The sequence below is a fragment of the Lissotriton helveticus genome, chromosome 12, assembly GCF_964261635.1.
Source record: "Lissotriton helveticus chromosome 12, aLisHel1.1, whole genome shotgun sequence".
NCBI lineage: Eukaryota > Metazoa > Chordata > Amphibia > Caudata > Salamandridae > Lissotriton > Lissotriton helveticus.
The window spans coordinates 568,789,040-568,816,053 of record NC_136073.1 but is presented as its reverse complement, the minus strand read 5'-3'; the positions used below and the strand labels follow the sequence as shown (position 1 = coordinate 568,816,053).

At 48.6% G+C, this 27,014-nt stretch overlaps 1 protein-coding gene across 1 annotated transcript in view; it reads right to left on the bottom strand.

Moving 5' to 3' along the window:
- The window catches only part of LOC144798814 (septin-7-like), a 240,577-nt gene that overhangs the window by 36,087 nt on the left and 177,476 nt on the right, over positions 1-27,014 (bottom strand). The gene's annotated exons all lie outside the window — the stretch shown is intronic.

Genomic DNA, 27,014 nt, shown 5'->3' with positions numbered 1-27,014 from the left:
CTTGGTAAAATATGTTTTTGGTTTCGGACTTGCCACTTAGTAGTGCTGACAATGAGTTACTACCATCTCATCCGATTGACTTCAGAAGGCCAAAAAGCCAAGCTGCTCCCGCAAGGATTCAAACCCATAACTTGTATAGTAGAAAAACACCATTTGACTGTACTGTCATGCTTGCATGTGCAAATGACAAAGTTAATTACTTCCTGTAACAATTGTTCTGGTGGACACCTAATCTTCCTTCAGATTCTTCGGTCTGGACTATTTTTCCCCAGCAAAGCCTCGCCAACACCTCCAACAGGGACTATGCGGCTCCAGACACGACACCGAGTATATCAGGGGACAACTGGTGTGCTTGCCTCAGTTTGACTCTGCCATTGCGAGGTGTGAAGAGAGGAAACCAAGACACCAATGACTGCTAGAAATGCAACACAAAACATGTGTGCATATCTTGGGATCTCACAAGTGACATCACTATCTCCTTTAGGAAGGAGGGCAGGAGATTAAACTGTAGGAAAATTATGTATCCATCAGAAATCTGTTAACAAGAAGTAACTTCTCCTGATGGATATGTAGTCTACAAATTCTTCACCTTATGAGAGAGTCCCAAAGAGATACCTCCCTATGAGTTGGGATGGAGTAGTGTCCGATTAAACGAAGAAGTTATGCAACATAGCTCTAGCAAAGTACCCATCACTATGTGTCCGAGACTTGAACGAGAATTTGCTTCTTAAAAGTATGCAAGGACTACCAAGTAGCCGCCTGGTAGATGTTAGTAAAATGGACACCTTTGAAGAGAGCCATGGAGACACCTAGGGCTCAAGTGGATTTGGCACAAATGCCCTCTGAAGAATATTTCTTGGTCAAGGTGCTGCAGATCTTGATACAGAGGATGACCAATGCAAAATGGAGCGTTTGGTCTCCATCATGCCCTTCTTACATTCAGGAAAGCCTAGAAAAAGCTGATCAACCACTCTTTTCTGACAAATGCAGTCCATGTTGTAAGACTCTGCCAAGTCTGGGGACCAGCCCACAAAGTCATTCCTCCTCGTTCGGACGTGGTGGAGGGAAGAAATATAAACAGAGCCACATGAAAAGTAAAAAACAACTTTGATAAGAAGGATGAGCAGGTGCACAAAAGCAATTTACCCAGGAAGTAAGCTCTGAAAAGGGTGGACAAACTGATAGGATCTGGGAACTTTCCCCCTAAGCGTTGACGTTATTGCCACCGCTAAAACAGTCAGAAAATGAACTGAGCATCTGGGTATTAGATTAATGACGATGCCAATGAGAAAGTAAAATGGAGACTGAAATCCCACTGAGGAACAATAAACCAAGCTAGAGGCAACAAACAGAGAAAACGGTTGAAAAAATTGACACAGGGAAGGTTGATCAAGCAAGCACACAAAGGCAACCAGGGCCACCAGATAACCCTCAACTGTAGTCACCGCTAGATATTCGGAGCAAAGGATAAGAAACCACAAGATGTCAGAAAGGCAAGACTACAAGGGGTTGATGCCTACAGATTCATACCACTGGACTAACTCATCCCAGTGACCTGCATTGAGTTATTTGGTAGCTAACTTCCTGGCTGCTGAGAAGATCTGGGACTACATCAGGAAGGCAAAAGAACTAACATGTACCGATCAATCTCTACAATGCAGCTGCAGCATTTGGGAAATTAGGTGGAAAACCTCACAATCCTACAGCAAGAGCAGTCCTGCTCTCCACAGAAGAGCAAGGGTTGGCCCTGTACTTTGTGCCTATAAAAGTCAGTCTGGGCTGCTCCTACTGAACTTTGTACAGTGTTTTGGGCAGAAGCAGAACCGGCAGAATCACAGCTGATACTTGCTGTGCAGCAGGTACAACAGCTGGCTCCCTGGGACTAATTGAACATTAATGGAGCCCACAAGGAAGTGTACAGCACAAAACAGAGGACACTTCCTGGCCTTTGGTGAAGAGATGCACTAACGGAAAAAACAATCTGGAGAGAATCACCTCGGTCACGTTGGGATGCAGCTCCCACTCGTGGTCTTCAAGTGAGGGAGGACTGAGAGCATCCATCTTTACTTCGAGGGTGTCATTTAGATGTGCCACTACCTGGAAAATTCCTGGTTGTTGAACCCACTCCTACAGGCAAATCACCTCCCAACATAGGGTTCATGACTAATACATGGTCTGTTTATATAATTGGACAGTAGTGGTGCAGTCTGACAAAATGAGCATGGTACTCCCTGAGACGGAAAGGAGGAATGCATTCATGGCAAGATGGACCACCTACATCTCAAGCACATGTATGTTAAAGAGTTGCTCTGAAGCCAACCAAAGACCTTATTTCAATGAGTCATACGCCACCCAGATGGGCACCTAGGCTGGTGAAGAGGAGCCTGTAACTACAGGAAGCGGAGCATGAGAAGCGTAGAAGAGACTCCTCGCCCAAAGGTAGGAGGGGTGCATCCACCAGTGCAGATGTATAAGAACATAGTAAAATATCTGCACCTAAAGGGTGAGACTCTCCTGATGCTGGATTTAATTAAACCTCAGACACCACTGACAAGCCCTAATTCGCCATCTGGCCAGAGCTGCCAACATGATACACAAGGCCATGAGACCAAACCGACTTAAAATCTGTAGAACCAGGATCCGATCTAGAGTCAGAAATCTCAAAAGCATGTTCAGAATAGCTGCACTCTTCTGACAAGGAATCACCTTAATGTAGATTGTGTACAGGATTGCCCCTATAAAGCTTAAAATCTGCATGGAGAAAGGTGGGACTTTAGGGTGTTGAAGGTAAAGACCAACTTGAGAAGAAGAAGAATCATCTGTTGAAGGTGATCCCTGACCAGAAACTACTTTCACCAGCCAGAAATACATGGACATCTTGCCACTATAGTGAACTCACCACAACTATCAGTACTTTCACAAAGACATGGCGAACAGTTGTAAGCCAGAACAGTAGAACTAGGAACTGCTAGTTCTAGGATGCCTATAAACCGCAAGTAATGCCTGCATACATAAAATTTTAAAAAAAGAGAAGATATAAATAGGCATCCTGAAGACAAAGGGATGCCAACTAATTGAAAGACTGTTGTGTGACAAAGGATGGGGTTTTGTCTAGTATTTAAAAGTCTGCTGGCCAACTGAAAAAGAGTAGGAGAGTGCCTGGTACAGCTGGAGGAGTGACTGTCCAAGAAAACCCCATCCTGTTCCTCAAATGGGGACCAAGTGAGGAAGCAGACTGCCCTAGAGAGCTAAGCCAGCTATTGAGAGGGACTCTCCTGGTTTCTCTTTGGGATTCGTGGGGTGAACAGCTTTAAGCTTAACAATCACAAGTATCTTGTGTCAGCTGTCAGTCACTGGTGCTGCACCTGCAAAGACCAGAGAAAAGGAGCCACATTTCTGTTGAAGTGGAGCCTTGCCGGACATAAAGACACATCGCAGTTGAGGAATTGGCCTAGAGGTTGCAACTGCCTTGTCTGGGACCCTGCCCCCACTCTGCCGGAAAGGGTGAAACTGGCGAAGACAATGTGAGGCTATGCAAGACCTGTGGGCCATTTTCATCCAGGGATTCCTGCTTGGAAGAAGCCACCACTGAGGCCCCCTGTAGTGAGGAGAGGTAAAGTAAGGACAGGGATGCAGACTGCACCCACCACAAAATGTGGTCTGTTCGCCATCGGGCAGGTGAAGCAGGGCTTAGTCTTCAATCAAACCAATGTACTGTATGCGAGTCGATGACTGTCGCAAGGATGTGCGACTTTACTAGAGCCAATACCTGGGGTGAAAACATTTGAACCAAGTTATGCATCTAACCGGTGGATGTAAATGTGATGCAACGCACACCTGTGCCTCATTCAAGCCTATACCAGATACTATAGCCATTAGATTACCAGAGCAGGGAGAGAATAGTGGAAGGGCGGTGGGCATAACTGGAGAGCATAATCCGGATTACAACAGTATAATTCCAAGTATAACTGAACTGAGTAGTATTGAATTGTACTGCAGGATTAAAGTATTTTAATTATAAACAAACATTGGGCTGGAGATTTTTATTATGTCTGCTATTTGACGGTTGAGTTGGGATCTCTTGACCGCACACTATCTCCCTGAAGAACAAGTTACTTACCTTCGGTAACGATATATCTGTAAGAAACAGTAGTTAGTATTAGATTCCTTACCTTAGAATATCCCCAGGCATCAGTCTGGATCCGGAAACTTTTGCGTAGCAGTACCCCTGCGCGTCGGTAGGCGTCGTCTGCAGGCGTCCCCTGCGGCTCCGCGTCAGTCGTCGGCGTCGTGCGCCGTGATGACGTCGCTGGAGTATATAGACGCCGCCTCCGCGCGCTGACGTCAGTTCTTTGTACATAGCTTTTCCGCGCCAGAACACGCAGAGCCATGTGAGAACCAACACTGGTGCCATTTGAAACTAGGGCCCTGAAAGGGATGTCCTTAACCCTAGGTATCAGTTCGCAGAACGGGGAGGATGGGCGGGGCGGTAAGGAATCTAATACTAACTACTGTTTCTTACAGATATATCGTTACCGAAGGTAAGTAACTTGTTCATCTGAAAGAAACAGGTTAGTATTAGATTCCTTACCTTAGAATAGATACCCCAGCAATACCAACCCCGGTGGTGGGTCTGCGAACCAATACAATCCTACACCAGAAAGTCCTGGAGGACCGAACGGCCAAAGAAGCCATCCCTCCGGACTTGACTGTCCAGGCAATAGTGCCTCGCAAAGGTGTGCAGCGAGGCCCACGTAGCCGCCTGGCAAATGTCCTGCAAAGGGATTCCCCGGCCCAGGGCAGCAGTAGCCGCCGTGGCCAGAGTGGAATGGGCCCTCAGCCCAACAGGAGGCTCCTTCCGAGCCAAAGAGTAGCACGCTTTGATGCACAGAACGACCCACCGAGAGATGGTCCGTTTATGTACTGCCCGTCCCTTCTTCGCACCCACGTAGCCAACAAACAGTTGGTCATCCACCCGGAACTGCCGTGTGCGATCCATATAAAATGAAAGCGCACGTTTTGGGTCCAGACGATGGAGCCGCTCTTCATCCTTTGAAGGATGCGGAGGCGGGAAGAAGGAGGGTAAGGTGATGGACTGCCCGATGTGAAAAGCAGATACTACTTTGGGCAGGAAAGAAGGTCTAGTTCTCAGAACCACCTTGTCTGGATGAATGGACATGAAAGGAGGTTTGACAGAAAGAGCCTGGAGCTCACTCACTCTCCTGGCAGAGGTGATGGCAACCAGGAAGGCCGTCTTTAAAGTCAGGAGACGGAGAGGACAGGAATGAAGTGGCTCAAAGGGAGCGCACATCAAGAAGGTCAGAACCAGGTTCAAGTCCCACTGAGGCATCACGAACGGAACAGGTGGATACATGTGCGTGATGCCCTTCAAGAATCTCGTTACAATAGGGGACTTGAACAAAGAAGGTTGATCAGGCAGCCTTAGAAAGGCCGAAAGGCCAGAAAGGTAGCCCTTGATAGTGCCCAGAGCAGAGCCCTGCTGGGCAAGAGAGAGAAGAAAGAGGAGAACCTCGGAAAGAGGGGCAGAGAGAGGGTCCACAGCCTTTGCTGTGCACCATGCCACAAATCTGTTCCACCGGCAGGCGTATACCGACTTTGTGGAGGGACGCCTGGCTGCCAGAATCACATCACAAACCTCAGGAGGCAAGTCAAATGGCCTCAACTGTCGCCACTCAATCTCCACGCATGGAGGTGGAGACTGGACAGGTTCGGGTGGAGGACCGTCCCCTGCTGCTGCGACAGAAGGTCCTCCCGAAGGGGCAGGCGGATCGAGGGACCGACTGACATGCTGAGTAGCTCGGGATACCAGTACCTTCGAGCCCAGTCCGGAGCCACAAGGATAACTTGGGCCCGGTCGCGCCTGATCTTCTTCAGCACTCTGGGCAGAAGTGGTATAGGCAGAAAGGCGTACAACAGACCGCAGCTCCACTCGCGCCGAAAGGCGTCGCCGAGCGAGTGCCGTCTTGGAAACTCCAACGCGCAGAACTGATGACATTGCGCGTTCTCTTCTGTGGCGAATAGATCTAACCAAGGCTCTCCCCATTGCAGAAAGAGGCCTTTCGCCACGTCCGAGTTCAGACGCCATTCGTGATCCACCGAGCACCGACGGCGGAGTTCGTCCGCCCTGGCGTTCAGAGAACCTGCCAGGTGTTGAACCGTCAGAGTCACGCCCTGACGTTCCAGCCATTGCCAGAGACGCAGAGCCTCCTGGCAAAGGGTCCACGACCCCACTCCGCCCTGCTTGTTGCAGTACCACATGGCGGTGGTGTTGTCCGTGAACACCTGCACTACACTCCCGTTGACAAAGGGGAGGAATGCCTTCAGTGCTAGGCGAATCGCCCGCAGCTCCAACATGTTGATGTGGAGCCGGGATTCCGCCGGAGACCAGATACCTCTGATCTCCGCCTCTCCCAAGTGGCCTCCCCAGCCCTGGAGGGACGCGTCCGTCACAACCACGTGCTCCGGTTGGGGAAGGGAGAGGCATCTGCCTCTGACCCAATCGCGGTCCGTAAGCCACCACTGCAACTGGCTCGCAGTGCCCTCCGAGATCAGGACATGGTCGGATAGGTTGCCTTGATGCTGGGCCCACTGAAACTTCAGGTCCCACTGCAGAGCCCGCATCCGCCACCGGGCGTGATGCACCAGAAGGATGCAGGAAGCCATCAGCCCCAGCAGCCGCAGCGTCAACCTGACCGAAACCCAGGATAACGGCTGAAAGATGGGAATCAAAGCCTGTATATCCCGGATCCGCCGTTCCGGAAGATAAACCCGAAACTGCGCCGAGTCGAGAACCGCTCCGATGAAAAGGAGCTTTTGAGAGGGACACAGGTGTGATTTCGGCACATTGATGGAAAACCCCAGCTCGTGCAGGAGGTCTGCCGTCATCTGAAGGTGGTGGACGACTGTCTGGGGCGAGCCCGCCTTCAACAACCAGTCGTCGAGGTAGGGGAAGACTGAAACCCCTAACCGGCGCAGATGAGCTGCGACCACCGCCATCACTTTCGTGAACACCCGTGAGGCGCTGCGAAGGCCGAATGGGAGCACGATAAACTGAAAGTGCTCGTGGCCTACCGTGAACCGCAGGTAACGCCGGTGGGCCGGCAGGACGGGGATGTGAAAATACGCATCCTGCAAGTCCAACGCCACCATCCAGTCTTGTGGGTCTAGAGCAGCCAAGACCTGAGCCAAAGTCAACATCTTGAACTTCTCCTTCCGGAGGAAGCCGTTGACGTTCCGTAGATCCAAGATAGGACGGAGGCCCCCCTTGTCCTTCTTGGGTACCAGAAAGTAGTGGGAATAGCAACCACACCCTACTTCTGGCCCAGGAGCGCGCTCGATGGCCCCCTTGGCCAAGAGGGCCGTAACTTCCTCCTGCAGAAGTGTCAAGTGGTCCCCCGACACACGGTGGTTCTGCGGTGGCATGGCTGGAGGAGAGGTCTCGAAGGGGAGGGAGTAGCCCCTTCGGACGAGCTGCAGCACCCACCTGTCCGATGTGATAGAGTCACATGGGCCTGAAAGCACGGACTAGGAGGGTTTGGAGGCTGATGCTGCGGGGGAGGTGTGGTCTGACCTCGCCGTTGTCCCCGACCGCCTCCACGGCGGAATCCACGGCCGCCACCGCGTTGAGAAGTGTTCTGCGGTGCGTGGCTGGCAGCACGTGTGGGACCGCCCCTTCCGTGGCCACGAAAGGAGCGAAACGAACCCGTTTGCTGGCGCTGGGTCGAGAGACCCAAGGACTTGGCCGTGACCCTGGAGTCCTTGAAGCGCTCCAGCGCGTGGTCCGCCTTGTCGCCAAACAGGTGACTGCCATCGAACGGCATGTCCATCAAAGTATTTTGGACATCTGCCGAAAAGATGGCGGATCGCAGCCAGGCGTGGCGACGAATCGCCACCGTCGTGGACATCGCTCTGCCCAGCGAGTCGGTCGTATCAAGACCACACCTGATGGAGTATCTTGCTGCATCTCGGCCTTCAATCATAGCCTTGCCGAGCTTTGCCCGTACCTCCTGCGGGCATTCTGGCAGCAACTCCGCGACCGTATCCCACAGAGAGTGGGTGTAACGGCCCAAGAGGCATGCAGTGTTGCAAGACCGCAGTCCCAGACTCAGGGACGAGAAGACCTTCTTTCCATATTGGTCGTACCTCTTGGATTCCTGGTCGGGCGGGGCCGACGGGAATGCGGTCTGGGAGGTCGAGGCCTGGATCACCAGACTCTCAGGGGTGGGATGGGTGGACAGGAACTTGGGGTCGTCCGGACACGGACGGTGGCGTCTGGCCACGTTCCTATCAACAGGCGAACCTGAAGCGGGCCTGGACCACGTGCCCAAAAGAACGTCTGTCAAGGCTTCGTTGAACGGCAGCAGAGGCTCCTGTGGGCATGACTGCGGTTTGAAGACCTCAGTGAGGATGTTAGGCCACACGACCGCGACGGGGAGCTCAAGGTGTAAGGCCTTGGCAGCCCTCATCAACACCACTGAATAAGCAGCCCCAGCCTCCGAAGCCACAGTAGGAGGCGAGACAAAACCAGGGTTAGGAGAGTCGTCCAGACCACTGGCGTCACCCAAATCACCTGTCCAGTCCACATTGTACTGACACTCACGTGACAGAGGGTCCTCAGACCCCTCCCAAACCTCTCCGTATTCTACATCTTCCCCATATTCGGAGTCAACAATGTAGACCGGCTCCTCGGGGTCCACAGGCCCCATCGGCGTCGGACTCTGCGTCGGGCGACGCCGGTCCGACTCCGCGTCCGGAGTCGGAGAGGAATGGGGACGGCGCCGCCCGGAGCCGGCCCCGGAGCACCGGCGCCGCGCGGGGGCGGCGTCGGGGGCAACCCCGATGGAATCGGCGCCGGAGAGGCCGGTAGACCAGCCGGCGTCGACCCTGAGGGTCCCTGCGGCGCCGGGGTCGGAGCCGTCGGAGCTGGAGCACCCGATGGCGTCGAGGCAGGAACACCCGAACCGCTAGGACCCCCGGACGGGAGCACAGGGCCCGAAGGCGCCGTAGGCCCCGTCGGAGGAGACAGTGCCCTCATGGCCATAAGGAACTCCTCTAACTCCTCACGCGACGCGCCTTGCCCAGGGACCGCAGGGTATGGAGCAGGCCGCGCCGGCGACTCACGCGGAGCCGCGGGGCCACCCGAACCCCCGGCCGCATCGCGCGCGCGTCGGGGGGGGGGGGGGGGGGGTCGGGGGTACGATGAAGACGCCCCGACTTCTTGTGTCTCCTACCTGAGGAACCAGAGGAATGGAGATGACTTCCGGAGCGCTCGTGATGGCTCCGCGACCGCTCCCTCGTCCGCTCCCTCGACCTCCGGCCGGACCGGGACCGCTCTCGACGTGGGTCCGACACCCGCAGTTCGAGTAGCTTGCGGGACCGCTCCCGCCTAGCTTTACTCGTCAGGGCCCGGCAATCGACACAGTCGTCCACGGCGTGGTCGGGGCCCAGACACCGGAGGCAGAGTCGGTGATGATCCGTGACCGACATGGTGCGGTCACAACCGTCACAGTTCTTAAAACCGGGCATCCTACCGGCACCGTAACTATTATTAAAGATTCAAAAACTTTGGTCAAAAGACCGGAGTACTGCACTTCTCAGATCTGCGCTAACTGGCGCGGAAAAAAAGAAGAACTGACGTCAGCGCGCGGAGGCGGCGTCTATATACTCCAGCGACGTCATCACGGAGCACGACGCCGACGACGGACCCGCAGGGGACGCCTGCAGACGACGCCTACCGACGCGCAGGGGTACTGCTACGCAAAAGTTTCCGGATCCAGACTGACGCCTGGGGATATTCTAAGGTAAGGAATCTAATACTAACCTGTTTCTTTCAGATAGCCTGTGACTGCTCACCCTCGGTACTCTGATATTCAAGTGTGGAAGTGTTATTCTTCGCCAGTTTTCAGAGCCATAGTAGGACGAACCCCTGGTCATAGTGGCAGAGGACCACCACTATAGTTGGGGCTCAGAAGCTCCCGTGGGCTTGGGTCCCCTAAACCCCCCCAAAACAGGATCTGATATTTCGGAATTTCCACAGGGCATGAACATAGCGTCTAGGATGTGGTTGGAATTTCCAGTGTGGAAGGCAATCCTGTCCGATACGAACGCCATTTGGCCCAGGGTGTCAAGCTTCTTCTACACTATGGGGAGTCACAGAGGGATAAACGTTTGAGTTCTGGTTCGAGGAAGACGCTGGGACAACCAGATGTCAAGATATCAGTCCGTGAACTCCTGGACTTAAAAGGATTTCTCACACACTGCCATTACAGGGTCTAAGAGACTACTTGAAAGGAAGTAAGGGATCCCCCACTAATGAGGAAGGTAGAAAGACATGAGTCACAAACTCAGACTGTCTCTGCTGAGAAGGGCAACGTAAATTTCGAGGCTTCAGATGCTTTATATACTACAGTGTAAACGAGGAGACGTCATCTGAAGCAGGGGCAGTAGGTTAAGGATTGCCCCATTCTAGAGATTCTAATGCTTTGAATTGTTCGGAGATCTAGGGGTCAGATATGAAATTCACAGATCGCAAAATATCCTCACTCAGCTGTTCTAAAACCAGATCAACCTTCAAATTGTTACACTAATAATAAGTGAGCCTCTATATGTTGTATCCAAACTACTGTCGGGGGGGGGGGGGGGGTAATTTCCTTGTTCGGCTTTTATTTGTTATAGATTCAGCAGGGACTAAAAAGATCTGCTCATTCTGCATGCTTCAAAAATCAAGGAGACAATCTATATATATATATATATAAAACGAATGTATGTCTGTCTGTCCTTTATGCATTACTACACCATTCATCCAATCGCCATGAAACTTTGGGAAGTTGTTGAGTACACTCCCGCAAAGGTTTCTGGCATACAATTTTTTTTAAATATAGGCTCCCCAGGGCTCTCATAATCTTTCGAATACTGATGTATGCACAAGACGGAAAAACAAAAAAATCGTGTATCCACAAGCACTCAAATAAATAGATAGAATTAAAACAGCATTCATCCGATCGCCAGGAAACTTTAGGAAGTTCTGGCATAAGAATGTTATAAATATCTGGCCCCCCAGGGCCCTCATAATCTTTCCAATACTGATGTACTCACCAGACGGAAAAACAAAAAATCGTGTATCCACAAGCACTCAAATAAATAGAATTAAAACACTGAAATGTTTTCCATATTAAAATGAATACGTTTCAATAAAAATGACAATGTAAATTGAATGTTATCATAACGAGTTTCCTGGAATTTCCTTTCTTCGGAGTTCGCAGCAACGCGCGACGGGTAAGCTAGTAGTTTATAAATTGAGTGCTAACCATGTGGCTGCTTCCATCTCCTGTGGATGTCTGTTCGTTTGTGCCACTGTAACTGCCTCAACCTAGTGAGACTAGAGTCTTCCACTAAGTTGAATATTTGGTAACAGTGTAAAAAACAAAAAGAAAACATTCACAGATGCAGTGGTGAGCTACATGTGCATCAAATGTGGCCTTGAGATCTGTCAGTTAGCACTGAATGTCAACAATTGTAGAGCTAAAACTTAGTGATAAGAGCTTTCGAGGACATTAGCACATAGAATTGCAAGCATGCTGCCCTATCCCAGTCATATAAGCTTTGTACAGCGACACTTATTCAGGCAGGGAGCTGTGGTAGTGACTCTTAAACCCTCAAAGATTTCAATGATTTTCCCATGTTGAAAACTGCCTAGAAATCAATTTTGGGACTCGCATACATCTTCCCATTCAAGGCTCTTTTGGTGGCTTTTTTTCTTCTCCAAAAAACCAATGTAATGTTTACGGCCCTATGGAAATGAGGCAGGATCAAAGTTTAGGATTATTGAGGCTCAAGAGCAGAGGAGCCTCTTTCGAAGCTGAAGGGGCACAGCGCGATGGTGCCGTGTACGTTTCATAGGGATCTCTTTTCAGACATAAGGACCTTCCTTCCCAATTAGCTATGGTTTTAGGCATGAAGGGGGAGCACCCGTGGTATTTCGTTGGAAAATAATCTTCTTTGCAATTGAGTTTGAGGGACTTGATATTTAGGGGTTTATTGAGGCTCCGAAACCTCTTACAAGTCAGATAACACTTCAGACTCATACCGCTACAATTAACACGAGTCCCTTACTTCTCACAGGCTGAGCAGTAGGTGCTACATGGGAAGTCATTTATATCCTGTGTTTCAGAACCCTAGACAAAACCCAAAAGGGATCCTTGTCATCAACTTAAACATCTAAATGTGGTAGAAAAAAAACATTACAGTTCACATTCTACCAGACTAGTACCCGAAACACAAACCAATAACAATCACCATGTCCTTTATCAAAATCCAGGGGCATTAAAATGTCAGGAGCTGCGCATTTTCCAATCCTATCATGAGAGTAAAAAAAGTTGTCTGAAGAAGGTGCAGAGTAAAAGGGTACCATTTTGGGATTCTGTTAAGCTACTCAAGAAGCGCTCCAACGTTTAAGCATCAGATTACTACAGGACCATACAAATAACTGTAGAGAATGATCAGCAGCCTCAGGGAGATGGGGCACATTTTAAGTGTTTCCTAAACACAGACGGTGGAGTGTGACGACAAACATGTAACGTTTCGCGGGCCAGTCTGAAGCAATTTAAAAAATAGCCCTTCATCACGATCGGGCCTTAACCGCATGCGCGCTACGCGTTTTCCCGCTGTGCGCTGAGAATCGCAGAATCCCGCGGTTCATGACGAGCTCAGCTCGTCATGAGCGTACGAGAGGTGTACCTCATGACGAGCTGAGCTCGTCATCAGCGTGGAAGGGGTTAAGAGTAGTAGGAATATGTCAAATAAACTCATTCGCTGATATTAGGGAGGAGTTTGGACTATACTCTTTGAATCTTAAGGCGCGAAAAGTGGAAGCATGGGAAAGATTGTCTTATGAACGAACAACTGTTAGGCAGGGCCGGCGCTAGGCATGGGCAGTGTGTGCAGCCGCCCAGGGCCTCGCGCTCGGCTGCAAGACAGGGGGCCCCCACTGCTTCCCTGTGAAAGGCCTCACTTTCACAGATTGCCCATCTGCTCCTGCTAGGCTCCCTCCCTGCACAATCACAATACAATACACATGCAAGACTGGAGTCGACCTTGCTGATCACCGCGTGTTTGCATTGGAGGGGGGGGGGTGAGGGGGTTTGGAAGGCAGAGCAGCTGGCCAGCATCACAGTGTCAAGGGCGGGGAAGCACCTGTGTTAAGTACCGGCCATTCCCTTTCTGGGGAGGAGGGAGCAGCCAGATCAACTGGCTTTTGTTAACTTAATGTATGTAGAACTGCCAGTGATAGGGCAGTGTTTTACGAAATGACTCACTGCTTCAAAGGCCCAGGGGAGGGGGCCCCCTTTTCCTGGGCCTCTAAGCACTATAGAAAGCTGCAAGGCCCAGGTGTGGGGGCCCCTTTCCCTGGGCCTTGTAGCCAGTACTCTTTATTTGTTCTCCAGTGAAATGAATCCAAAAAATAAAAACTGTTGCTGGAAAGGTAGTCTTTTTTCTGACATTTTTCACTTCCAACTTGCAGCATTGGGATGGAGAGAAATAAAAGGTTCAAAATGTAAAAAATAACTAAAGCAAGACAGAGTGGGTCGAAAAGGGGCCAGATTGATTTTATTCACACCCAAAACACATTAGTGCCACTTTACAGAGTTTGCCAGTGAAGCACTACTTTTGTTTTCTTGTCTTTCTCTGAACAGCATTGTTTTCCCCGGGTTTGGAAGTGCACCATTCCTGGATGTACTGCAATACCTGCTTAATGGGCAGATTGGAAAACAAAATACATGCCGAGGCTCTGTATTCACGAATGTGGTCTTTTTGAACTATATTGCTCACGTTTGTAAGGATATAAGCAATGGACATTGAAACTGGCCCCTTCCGGCCCTGTAGTCATGGCATTAACTTTTCATGCAAAAGCACTCATTGATTTCTGAATAATAAGTGCAAAAGGGTTAAGGTAACCATGTTGTTCCTGCTTACATTTCACATGCTTTTAATTAATCTTACATTATTTATGAGTGTTTTCTTTTTCCAGGATGTTTCTTTTTTTTTTAGGCAGCATGTTGCTCTTGTCTAGTGCCTAATTTGAATTGGGTCGCCTCCAGGTGTTTATAGCGGGGCGCAATTGGATTTGTAGTTGAAGGCAGTGCGAGTTTTTCCCAGTGTGGCAGTATGGTGTTCAGTGAGGGAGAGGATGTGGCACTATGGTCAGAGCTGCCAAATTTGGAACTGGAGAACCAGTTTCAGCCTTCATGACCAGCCCACCAGACCACTCCTCTAAGAGAGCACATTTAGTAGGTCCCGAAAGACCTTAGAAGAATGGTGTCTGAGCACCGGCAGGTGGACCATAGCGGTGGCAAGTGTGGGTTAAACTGAAGGCATGTCCATTACAACCCTTATTGAAGCTCAACTTGAGTCTTTTGGGCAGGCCTTCGAAGCAGCACACCCTAGTGACTCTGTCATTGAGGTCATAGGACCCTTGAGCAGGAAGGCTCTAGGGCGGTTTGACCTATGAGATTGCACTGAGTGCTGACTTCGGGTGGGGGTGTCATGTTTGCGAGTATATTATGTTTCTAAAAGCACTTGTTGCCTCCTTCCTGGCCTCCAACAATTTTGGCCACAATAAAAATGTCATGAATACTCCGATGATTAATGTTCTTCCTAGAGAGAGATGGAGTTTTGTCAAGTGGAAGTTTTGACTTCTTTAAAAGGTAGTGCAGAGGGTTAATGTGCCTGCTGCAAAGAACATGTACCATGCAGATCACTAAATCCACATAATTTAAATAGGCCAATGGGTTACTGCTTTTGAAAGAGATGCTATTGTTACTTGCAGTTTATAAGTCAAAATCTTAACATTGAACAATGAGCTATTAACTGTCATCTAAGAGCTGCATGCAAACTGCAAGGTATAAATTACAGCGTTATGTTTTTTTCCCCAGTCTTTGATTATCCCAATGTTGCAAAAAGGGTTCATTTGGACAGAAATCAATTCTAGTTATTAAATAGAACCCTGAACCATGGTATTACATTCTAAATTCAGAGTTTGTGTTTTTTCCACATCAATCAATAATACACCATACTGCCTACTAGTATGATTGTAATGGGACTCCTAGTCCTTTGTCTTAAGTAACATTACCTATTGTGATTTACACACATAGGATTGATTGTCTCCATGTAATAATGTGTGATGTAAAGTTCTCCGACACCCTACACTGTATCAGTGGTGCTGTAAATCAAATTAAATGCATCTGAGCGAGAATGGGGTTATGGAGACTTGAGTGGCACTGTTAAAGGGGGGTAGTGAGGGAATCCGTGCCAGAGCGAGTCATTGAGGGGCACCAACATTGTCGCACAAGGCTCCACCAGCGCTAAAGACAGCCACTTCTACTTCCTACAGTTCTACCACCAAATCAAAAACGTTGATTTGAAAACCCCTTGAATCTGAAGTTTACCTTCAAGTCAATCTATGATTTAGCAGTGGTCTTGGTTGTTTCAAGTCTTTTTTTATTTATGTACAATCTTTATTGTTTGCAATGGAGTCTTGTAATTTTGTACTATGCGTTGTGTTTTTGCACTTAACATAATTCTGGCGAGTAAAGAGCCCACACACAAAAAAGATTGTCCTACATCTCTTAGCATGTGTATGCGGGATACTGGTGAGAGGATTTATGTTAAAACAAATTACGAAGTATTAATGTCATCCTACGGTAGCACAATAATGGCACAGGAAGATAAGGGAGCCTTTTCAAATTTGCAATTATTTCCATGGTGTGAGAGATTTTCTCTTGTGTCATTTTATATTTTGAATGATCCCGCCCCTCATTACCTCAACAGGATCTCCCCCCTTTATGAGGCAGAACTGGAAATTGAATCTTGCACTCATCTGGAAACAATCAGTTAACGAGGAGTAAATAATATACATTTTTGTGAGAACTGCACCTAGCTTTTCCATCCAATGTGACAAATGTAATCCATTTAATACAGTTTTAAAATATATGGACTTATTTTATATGTATATTTATCTTTTTGTCCATGTTACTGATATCCACGTTAGGTCTCTTCGGGATGCCAAATAAGATCAATTGTGCTGAGATGTCAATTTCTGTGATGTCACTCCTAGTGATGTTACCAAGGGCGGCTCCTCCACTAGGGCGGAGGAGCGTCGCCCTACTGCTTTCTCACAGTGCGAGAAGCAGAAATACAAAATTCTAAAACTCCCATTTTATGTTCCTGCTTGTCACACTGCAAGAAAGCAGAAGTGTTTGGTTGGGGGTCGGTGGGTCAGCTTTAGGGCAAGGGAGGAGTCCCTTGCCCACTGCTTAGGGCGCTGACTGTTTGGTCGGCCCTCCGGGGCCAACCAAACCAGTCATGGGCACTGCACCGTACATGGAGAAAAAGGCCTCCCCATAGGCGCCTGGCTGGTCGGCGTACTGACCAATCACAATGCTGCCATTGCAGCCTTGTGATTGGCTTAGGGAAAGGAGGCTGCCTGCTTCCTGTTCCTGGTCAAGCAAAAGGGGGCAGCTGAACTGTTCCTATGGAGAGATTGGAAAATATTAACTGGCGTGACCAAAGGTGTTCGTGTGACACCCTGGGGCATCCATTATGTCGGATGAATTTGCCTCACACACCCAGAAGGGTGTCATGCTTCATCATCGGCGTATGCTCCTCGTCGGGGAGGCGGTGCAATCCCCGACGGGCTCACCTCAAAGAGGGGCGCTTTGGCGGAGGTCTTTTTATCCAACAGCCTTTTGATGAGGTGGGGGTGTGTGGGCAGGATGGTATAGTGATGTGATGGGGAGATTAAAATGTAGCAAGGGGTACCGGAATTCACTTTATTCTGGGGGTCCCCAGGCTGCAATTAAAAGGTGGGGCTAGCTCGCTAGGTTTCAACAGGTCAATGCAAGTGATCCTAGAGGAGACTAGAAGTGAAGGTGGTCGACATGTTTCTCGCACAGTGTCTAGTTACACGCGATTCATCAGGACCTTAATAAAAGTGAGAAAGGGGAAGGAACATCAATAACATGCTAGTGTCATGTATGTGGTGTATGTTACCTCTGTGGATTCTCCTATGCCTATACATAGAGAAAAAATAAGGAAACAATGATTAAAGCATAATTTCATTGAACCAACATAAGTCACGATATTGCCAGAACATAGAAAAAGTGGTGGCATGCTGGCGGTGTTGTGAACCGGAGTGCACAACTACTGCATACCTGGAGCGTGCGAGGTGCTTTGTTGAGTGCACACATAACCACTGTATATGTGAATAGAACTAAGGTGTGAAGGAGTGATGTTTAAAAACAAGGATTTTAAAATGCAGCATAATGGAAGCGTTAGGACTCCCATCTATTAACAATTAATGAACAGTTCTGTTGGTGGGGGCACCAGATAAGGCTTACTGTGGCTAAGCAACAACCAGACAGACACACATCCATCCCACTCACTCACGGTGTGACTAAGTTAGGCGCTGTAGTGATACAGCGCATGTCCCCTTCTTACCTAATGGTTAAGGACTAATTGCCACATGAGGGGTCGGCGGGGTCGAACAACAGGGATGAGCCCATTAAGTATAGCTGAAGGGAAGAAGGGGGAGAGAGAGAGCACAAAGGTAGCGCCTCAGGGTTACTAGAACAAACACATGGAAGTGTTTGTCGAGCATGGTCATAGCGTCCCTTCTCCTGCTTCAGGCTAAGCCACTCACCTCCAATCGCCAGTGTCCGTGTGGGGAGACCTACCCATGTCCGCTGAGCTCGAGTAGATAAGTGAGCTCGGCGGTCGGTGTGTTTTATCCCGGTGACTGAACGCGCCTGCAGGGATGTGACGCCGCCTACTCTGTAGGGTCACGTGATTCCACCCGGTAATAAGGCGGCCATCTTGTAATGGTCAAGGGGCGCGCTGGAGCGCTGGCTGCTAAGGTTAGTAATCCCCTATGGTTACTAGTGAAGGGCCAAGGTATGGGGAGTTTGTGGAACTATGTGGATTGAGAGCGGCCCCGTGAGTGTCAGAAAAAGGGGGCGCCCTACGTATATTTGTATGGCTTTCGAATTATACGACTGCCCCGGTGTCTATTCCAAGAGCGGCGGCCATGTTGTAGTTGGCAAATTGCTCTTTTGGAAGACAATAACGTGAAAGCGGAGTTTAAAGGCCCTCTTCTTCATTATATGGACAATAGGGTTATCTAATTGCCCCGGTGTCAGTTCCAAAAGTGGGGGCCATATTGAGGTGGGCAAGAGGCTCATTGTTGGGAGTCCAAAGACGGGGAAGTTTGGTATAAGGGCCATTTGTTGACCTGCAAGTTGGGTGGAACCTGGTGTGAGGGTAGAAGGGAACAACCGACAAAGTATGGTCAGGGTCTAGGAGGGGTGTGATAGCAGCAAGAGGTATCAACAGCCGTCAGATGGTAGTGATGGTATAAATATATATATATATATATTTATATGGGCACTGGCTGGTCTACAGTGAGTGCCATGGAATGTCTTCGTTAAGGCCCTGTTTATCTGTGGAAAGTCTGTGTACCCATCTCTGTTCCTTCCGGAAGAGGGCATTTTTCGGGCAATGTGGGCTGGATTCTAGTACTATCCACTTCATGGAGTCTTCATTGTGATTAGAGTCCACATAGTGTTTGCACATTTTTGTGTGGATCTTCTTGCAGCGGAAATTACTGCGGTGCTCGATAATGCGGGTTTTGACTGGGCGGGTTGTCATCCCGATATATTTCAAACCACACGGGCACGTGAGCATGTATATGCAGTATGGTGTGTTGCAATTAGTGTGGTGCCTGAGCTCCCATATAAAAGTATCGGAGAGTTGTATGGTCTTCAATGTCATGGTGTATTTGCATACCCCGCACATGCCGCAAGGGTAGTGACCCGTCACGGGGGGTAGATGCCACAAGGTTTGTTGGGTGTCTTTCCTGATATTCTTTGGCCTGGTGCTGATAAGAATATCCTTCAGGTTTTGTGACCTCTTGAAGGCGAACCTTGGTTCATCCAGGACCAAATCTCCTGTGTTGAGAATACCCCAGTGGTGTTTGATCGTATTCCTGATTTTGTTGGATAGTGGGGTGAAGGTGGTCACACAGGTGATCGGTTGATCTTCAACCGGGACTCTATCCTGACGGTCAAGGAGTGCCTCCCGGTTATTGTTTCTGGCCCGTTTTCTCGCTCTTAAAACCTCACTTTTTGGATACCCTCTATCAAGTAGGTTCCTTGAAAGAATTGAGGATTCCTTCTTATAGTCCGAGATAGCACTACAATTGCGCCTTATCCGCAGAAATTGGCCAAAAGGCAGATTGGTGCGTAAGGCCTTGGGATGGTGGCTCTTGTAGTGTAGGAGGCTGTTGCGGTCTGTGGGTTTTCTGTACATCGTTGTACTTACAGCTCCTCCTTCAAGTTTGATTGTTAAGTCCAGGAAGGCGATCTCATTGGGTGAGGAGACCATGGTGAAGTGTAAGTGAGGGTTCAATGTGTTGATCCACTCAAGAAAAGCTACATGAGAAGTGGAAGGGCCCTTCCACAAGATCAGGATGTCATCTATAAAGCGTCGCCACATTTTGATGTTATCCCTGAAAGGGTTGGACTCATGGTGTATGTGTAGACCCTCAAATTTGGCCATATACAGACAGGCCACCGACGGGGCAAAGGTACTGCCCATAGATGTACCTTGGGTCTGATGATAGTACTTGCCACTGTATTCGAAATAGTTTTCGGTCAGGGCTAGGGTGGCGCATTCCATAACAAAGGTCTGTGGGGTGTTGGAGTTCCAAGTTTCTAGACCCAGTTTTTCCTCAATTACCTCTAGAGTGGCCCTCTGAGGGATGTTAGTGTAGCTCACTTATCTACTCGAGCTCGGCGGACATGGGTAGGTCTCCCCACACGGACACTGGCGATTGGAGGTGAGTGGCTTAGCCTGAAGCAGGAGAAGGGACGCTATGACCATGCTCGACAAACACTTCCATGTGTTTGTTCTAGTAACCCTGAGGCGCTACCTTTGTGCTCTCTCTCTCCCCCTTCTTCCCTTCAGCTATACTTAATGGGCTCATCCCTGTTGTTCGACCCCGCCGACCCCTCATGTGGCAATTAGTCCTTAACCATTAGGTAAGAAGGGGACATGCGCTGTATCACTACAGCGCCTAACTTAGTCACACCGTGAGTGAGTGGGATGGATGTGTGTCTGTCTGGTTGTTGCTTAGCCACAGTAAGCCTTATCTGGTGCCCCCACCAACAGAACTGTTCATTAATTGTTAATAGATGGGAGTCCTAACGCTTCCATTATGCTGCATTTTAAAATCCTTGTTTTTAAACATCACTCCTTCACACCTTAGTTCTATTCACATATACAGTGGTTATGTGTGCACTCAACAAAGCACCTCGCACGCTCCACGTATACAGGTATGCAGTAGTTGTGCACTCCGGTTCACAACACCGCCAGCATGCCACCACTTTTTCTATGTTCTGGCAATATCGTGACTTATGTTGGTTCAATGAAATTATGCTTTAATCATTGTTTCCTTATTTTTTCTCTATGTATAGGCATAGGAGAATCCACAGAGGTAACATACACCACATACATGACACTAGCATGTTATTGATGTTCCTTCCCCTTTCTCACTTTTATTAAGGTCCTGATGAATCGCGTGTAACTAGACACTGTGCGAGAAACATGTCGACCACCTTCACTTCTAGTCTCCTCTAGGATCACTTGCATTGACCTGTTGAAACCTAGCGAGCTAGCCCCACCTTTTAATTGCAGCCAGGGGACCCCCAGAATAAAGTGAATTCCGGTACCCCTTGCTACATTTTAATCTCCCCATCACATCACTATACCATCCTGCCCACACACCCCCACCTCATCAAAAGGCTGTCGGATAAAAAGACCTCCGCCAAAGCGCCCCTCTTTGAGGTGAGCCCGTCGGGGATTGCACCGCCTCCCCGACGAGGAGCATACGCCGATGAAGCATGACACCCTTCTGGGTGTGGGAGGCAAATTCATCCGACATAATGGATGCCCCAGGGTGTCACACGAACACCTTTGGTCACGCCAGTTAATATTTTCCAATCTCTCCATAGGAACAGTTCAGCTGCCCCCTTTTGCTTGACCAGTACTAGATACGGACACAAGCTGTTACTGGACCTTCCACCCTCCTGAGTGGTAAATAGTGTCTGTTGATCAATTGATCACTTATCTTATCTCCCTCCTTTTTGTTAAAAAAATGCTTCCTGTTCCTGCCAGAGGCAGGATAGCAGGAGAGCAGGTCAGGAGCTGAGACGACGCAAGACCTGGGAAGGTAAGTTTATTAATTTTTTTAATTACCCCCCGCGCCGAACCCCCACGAGACCCTCCAACTGTGCATCATGTCGGCCGGGACTGGATGTTACATGGAAATTAGGGGGGCCTCACATCTTCCCTTTCGCCCGGGGCCCCAGAAGTTCTAGGACCGGCCCTGCTGTTAGGGATACACTGAACTAACCTCGCACAAGGGGCTAATGTAACTGGCTAAATGTAGGGGAAATAGGTTTTAATTTATTTCCAGACAGTCACCAGACTTGCCGCCGCCTTTTGTATTAGTTGAAGCCGTCTACAATTTTCTAAACTGTAAACCCTGTTCCTGGAGTCTAATCGGGATCCAGCACAGAGTCATAGAAGACTTCCGATTTCCTTAAATCCGACCGCAGCTAGAACGATTTTTAAAATATTTTTTTAATGTGGACATTTGCAGATCGGACCACTAGATGGCAGTAAAACGCAAATGATGTGAAACCGGCAAAAACCGCCTCATCTTAAATCATTAGCACTAAAAGTTGAAGAAGGCTTGAAGACAGCATAGCTCCGAATGTTATCAAAACAACAAGTTCTCACAATTTGCTTAAAATAAAGTGTGTTCCCTGTGGGGAAAGTGTCAACCACAACTTCCTTGGTAACCTTATATAACCATTAGAGAGATTGGTTTTAGCAAAAAGATCAGTTTTTATTTTTTGATGCAATGTCTTACTACCAGAAAGAAAAGACAATTACAGTTAGATTTCTCTCTTTGGACAACTCAAAATAGCAAGGTGCTCCCAACAATGTAACGGCGCAGTGAAGGTGAGATAGCTTAATTTAAAGTGTGCAATTGCTATACAACAAACATGTACGATGGTAGTGACGGAAGTGGATACGTTGGTTGTCAAATTGCACTCGGAAAGAACAAAATGTTCCAAATCAATTTAAATAGCAGTCCACTGGTGTCTGTCGACGTTTCAACCCTGTAAAGTTACTTAAAAAGGGGTCATCATCAGGATGAAGGGAGATAAATGGAAGCACCCAGAGGGTAGAGGTACTCCTAAGGAGTAGAAGATCCCTGGTGTAGCAATGATTTATTTTACTTGATTGTCAGAAGTTTCTTGACTTACGAATTATGTTTTTAAAACCGATTTTTAAGAAATATGAAATTAAATCTAGGGCCCAGGCTGTAACTTTAATGACCCATCTAGATATTGCTGTTGCTATTGGGAAATTTATGCAAAGAGTGAAGGCATTCCTTCTTACCTTTTTTTAATGAGTTTTATTAATAATGTAGCTCCAATCAGAGATACTGGAGGGTTTTATATTGAATATGTTTTATGATATGTTTTAGTGTATTAATGAAGTGTCATTTTTAAGAGAAAATTTTAATAGTAGATGTTTTGTTTGTGGACCAACGGTCCAAATAAACGTGATTTTAAAACTGAAAACTAGTAATGATTCGATACTAGTGGTGGGGGTGCAGGCACTTAATGCTAAATGAAACAAGTTAGGAATGCCTTTCCAGTAAACGTCACAATTGTGGTAATTGATTTTAGATCACTAGAACAAATTTCCCTAATCAGGGATCAAAAATGCTTCTCCCACTGAGTTGGGGTACCACCACCTACCTGCAAAGCTTCGGCAGTTGGTGCTGGTTGGCAAAAAGATTGAACTGGAGTTAGCACCACCTCTGGAATATTAAATCTAACTGATCCGAGTTCCACTCTCAATCGTGGCAGTCAATGCATTTCCAGCTGAGGTCCGCTCTCAAACAGAGGGTGTTCCACGTGACCTAATGCCATACTTTTTTTGCTTCTCAGGAAGAGTGCCTGGATTTTGATCCCCTTTGTTTTCAGATAGAATGTGCCCATTCTTACCACAACATCCTTTTGCTGTAGGAGGGATCAAAGTTCTTTCAGAGAAAGCCTTACCACTCTTACCACTAGCATATTTCTGTGTAGCTTTTGTTTCTGCAGATACCATAATCCGCTTGCAAATAAATTCTTTAAATGTGTTACACAACCTTTCGTGGAGTAGTCTGGTGGTAAATGAAAGTAAGATTTGGCCTCGTAGAGCTTCTGACCTAAATAGACATTTGCTTTATCTTTCCAAAGCATGGCATCTCTGATCCTGCCTGCTTTGAACACAATCGCCCCAGTGGTCATTTACTTTCTCCACTGTAGGTCTAGTTCTTCTTGCAGAGGTCACATTCTTAGATGACATTGTAGTATGAGAGAAATATAGGATAATACAGTCCCTAGAAGGACCTTTTCTTACTTTTATCCAATGCCTCGTGATTATCTCTTAAATTAAGCAACTCAACTCCACTCTACCCAATTCTACCCCTACTACATCCTAACTCCAAACTAGCCCTACTCCAATCCATTCCACTCCAATTTCTCCCACTGTACCCCCCTCTCCACCCGAAATCTCCTCTACCCCCTCTCTCCGCCCCAATCCCCTCTACCCCCCTCTCCGCCCCAATCCCCTCTACCCCCCTCTCAGCCCCAATCCCCTCTACCCCCCTCTCCGCCCCAGTCTCCTCTACCCCCCTCTCTGCCCCAGTCTCCTCTACCCCCCTCTCTGCCCCAATCTCCTCTACCCCCTCTCTACCCCCCTCTCTGCCCCAATCTCCTCTACCCCCCTCTCTGCCCCAAATCTCCTCTACCCCCCTCTCTGCCCCAAATCTCCTCTACCCCCCTCTCTGCCCCAAATCTCCTCTACCCCAATCTCCTCTACCCCCTCTCAGCCCCAATCTCCTCTACCCCCCTCTCTGCCCAAAATCTCCTCTACCCCAATCTCCTCTACCCCCCTCTCTGCCCAAAATCTCCTCTACCCCAAATCTCCTCTACCCCCCTCTCTGCCCCAAATCTCCTCTACCCCCCTCTCGGCCCCAATCTCCTCTACCCCCCTCTCGGCCCCAATCTCCCCCCTCTCTGCCCCAATCTCCTCTACCCCCCTCTCTGCCCCAATCTCCTCTACCCCCCTCTCGGCCCCAATCTCCCCCCTCTCTGCCCCAATCTCCTCTACCCCCCTCAGCCCCAATCTCCTCTACCCCCCTCTCGGCCCCAGTCTCCTCTACCCCCCTCTCGGCCCCAATCTCCCCCCTCTCTGCCCCAATCTCCTCTAACCCCCCTGTCTGCCCCAAATCTCCTCTACCCCCCCTCTCTTCCCCAAATCTCCTCTACCCCCCCTCTCTGCCCCAAATCTCCTCTACCCCCCCTCTCTGCCCCAATCTCCTCTACCCCCCTCTCTGCCCCAATCTCCTCTACCCCCCTCTCGGCCCCAATCTCCTCTACCCCCCCTCTCGGCCCCAATCTCCTCTACCCCCCTCTCGGCCCCAATCTAAAACAATCTACCCCCCTCCACTCTACCCAATTCTACCCCTACTACATCCTAACTCCAAACTAGCCTTACTCCAATCCATTCCACTCCAATTTCTCCCACTGTACCCCCCTCTCCACCCGAAATCTCCTCTACCCCCTCTCTCCGCCCCAATCCCCTCTACCCCCCTCTCAGCCCCAATCTCCCCCCCTCTCTGCCCCAAATCTCCTCTACCCCCCTCTCTGCCCCAAATCTCCTCTACCCCCCTCTCTGCCCCAATCTCCTCTACCCCCCTCTCTGCCCCAATCTCCTCTACCCCCCTCTCTGCCCCAATCTCCACTACCCCCCTCTCTGCCCCAATCTCCTCTACCCCCCTCTCGGCCCCAATCTCCTCTACCCCCCTCTCGGCCCCAATCTCCTCTACCCCCCTCTCGGCCCCAATCTCCTCTACCCCCCTCTCGGCCCCAATCTCCTCTACCCCCCTCTCGGCCCCAATCTCCTCTACCCCCCTCTCGGCCCCAATCTCCTCTACCCCCCTCTCGGCCCCAATCTCCTCTATCCCCCTCTCGGCCCCAATCTCCTCTACCCCCCTCTCGGCCCCAATCCCCTCTACCCCCCTCTCGGCCCCAATGTCCTCTACCACCCCCTCCGCCCCAATCTCCTCTACCACCCTCTCCACCCCAATCTCCTCTCGCACCCTCTCCACCCCAATCTCCTCTACCACCCTCTCCGCCCCATTCTCCTCTACCCCCCTCATCTATCACTCCCAACTCAAATGTACCCCAATCTACCCAACTCCACTCATATTTCAATCCACCGTAATCTACCCCATTACCCCACTCTAATCTACCGCACTGCACCCGACTCTACTCACTACAATATCCCCTAATCTACCCCACTCCCCCTACCCAACCCACTCTACGCCAATCTACCTCACTGCAATCTACCCCACACGTTAAGATATGCTGATCAGCAACAACATTGGTGTACAACAAGGCTAATACACAGTGCTAAAGCCAATAACACTTGCAAGGGCGTGATCTATTAGCTTTGCCAATGCTGATTTGGAATGGATCTCTAATCTATATTCTTTTCCTGAACGAGGATAAAACCTGGAGTAGAACGCCAGGTTCCTTCTGTTGTGGGGTGCTGTTTCTACTATGGCTTTTAACAATAATTTGTTTAATTCGTGTATGAAGGCTTCCAAGTGCCTGAAGGTGCTACTGGTGGCAACGATGCAATCTACCTAATAGTTGTAACTGGCTGTATCCAGCAACAAACTATTCAATCCTATTCTTCGCCATGCCTGAAAGAATTTCTGCACCTTTCCTGCTACCCACATGGTGAATGAGATGAGCAGTGTGGTTATTGTCAACACTTTGAGAAAAGTCCCAAGGTACACAGCCTCTAATTAGCCACCCAGGCTTGTTTTTATTAAATAAATATTTAAGTCAACATTTCATCCAAACTTAGTTTGCTTCAATGAAATCAATGCATTAAAGCATTCAAATGCTCAATAGCTCAACATAAAAAAACAACACAGACTAAAGAAACATCTCCATATTTCTTAGTGTTTCCAAGTGTTTTCATACGAGCATTCTTGATCATTGTGTTGCTAATTGTTAATCTAAGTACTGAACCCTGTCCCCAAAGTGTTTCGGGCCTTTAAGGTCCTTAAACAGGGAGAATGTACTGTAACTAGATTAATACCTGGACATGCAGCATTTGGTGCAAAAAGCACACACATATGCATGTTATTACCAGTTTGGACTGGGAAACGTGTCATTGTTAATGATAAACATACTAGAACATGCCCAGCTGTTGGGTACTTGATTTTAGCAGGTGCATAACACTAAAGGGCACTTATATTTAGGGCCATAGACTGCAGAATCTGTTTGCACCATAAAATCTGATTTAGCTAAAAAAAAATAAAAAAAAGAAGATGTGCTATTTTTGTTGAGGTACCCTTGCACCCTATGTACCTCTGGGTAATATTCCTGAAAACCACCCCCCAGCAAATTGGACTTGGAAACCAGACACAGCTTTTAGAACCCCATGTAAAGCTTTTCAGTTGAATTGAAGGATGTGAGCACTGTAGTGCTGTCCACAGGGGGACTGCAATTGGAAGCAGTATTCCACCACATGAATGTTGAATTGTTCCAGGAATCGTTTTATTATACTTCTAAAGTAAAACAATAGGTGAACTTTCATTCGGTCCAAAGAAAAGGGATAACATGCTTGTTCGCTATATTGTGTCTTGCTATTCTTTATGTATATTCAACTCTGTTCATTGTAAAGCGCTCTGATATCCGCAAGGATCTTGTTCACGCTCTATAAAACCTTCTAAATAAATAAATATAAATTGACCACTAATCAAGCATTAAACAAAAAACAGAAGCAACTGGAAGAGT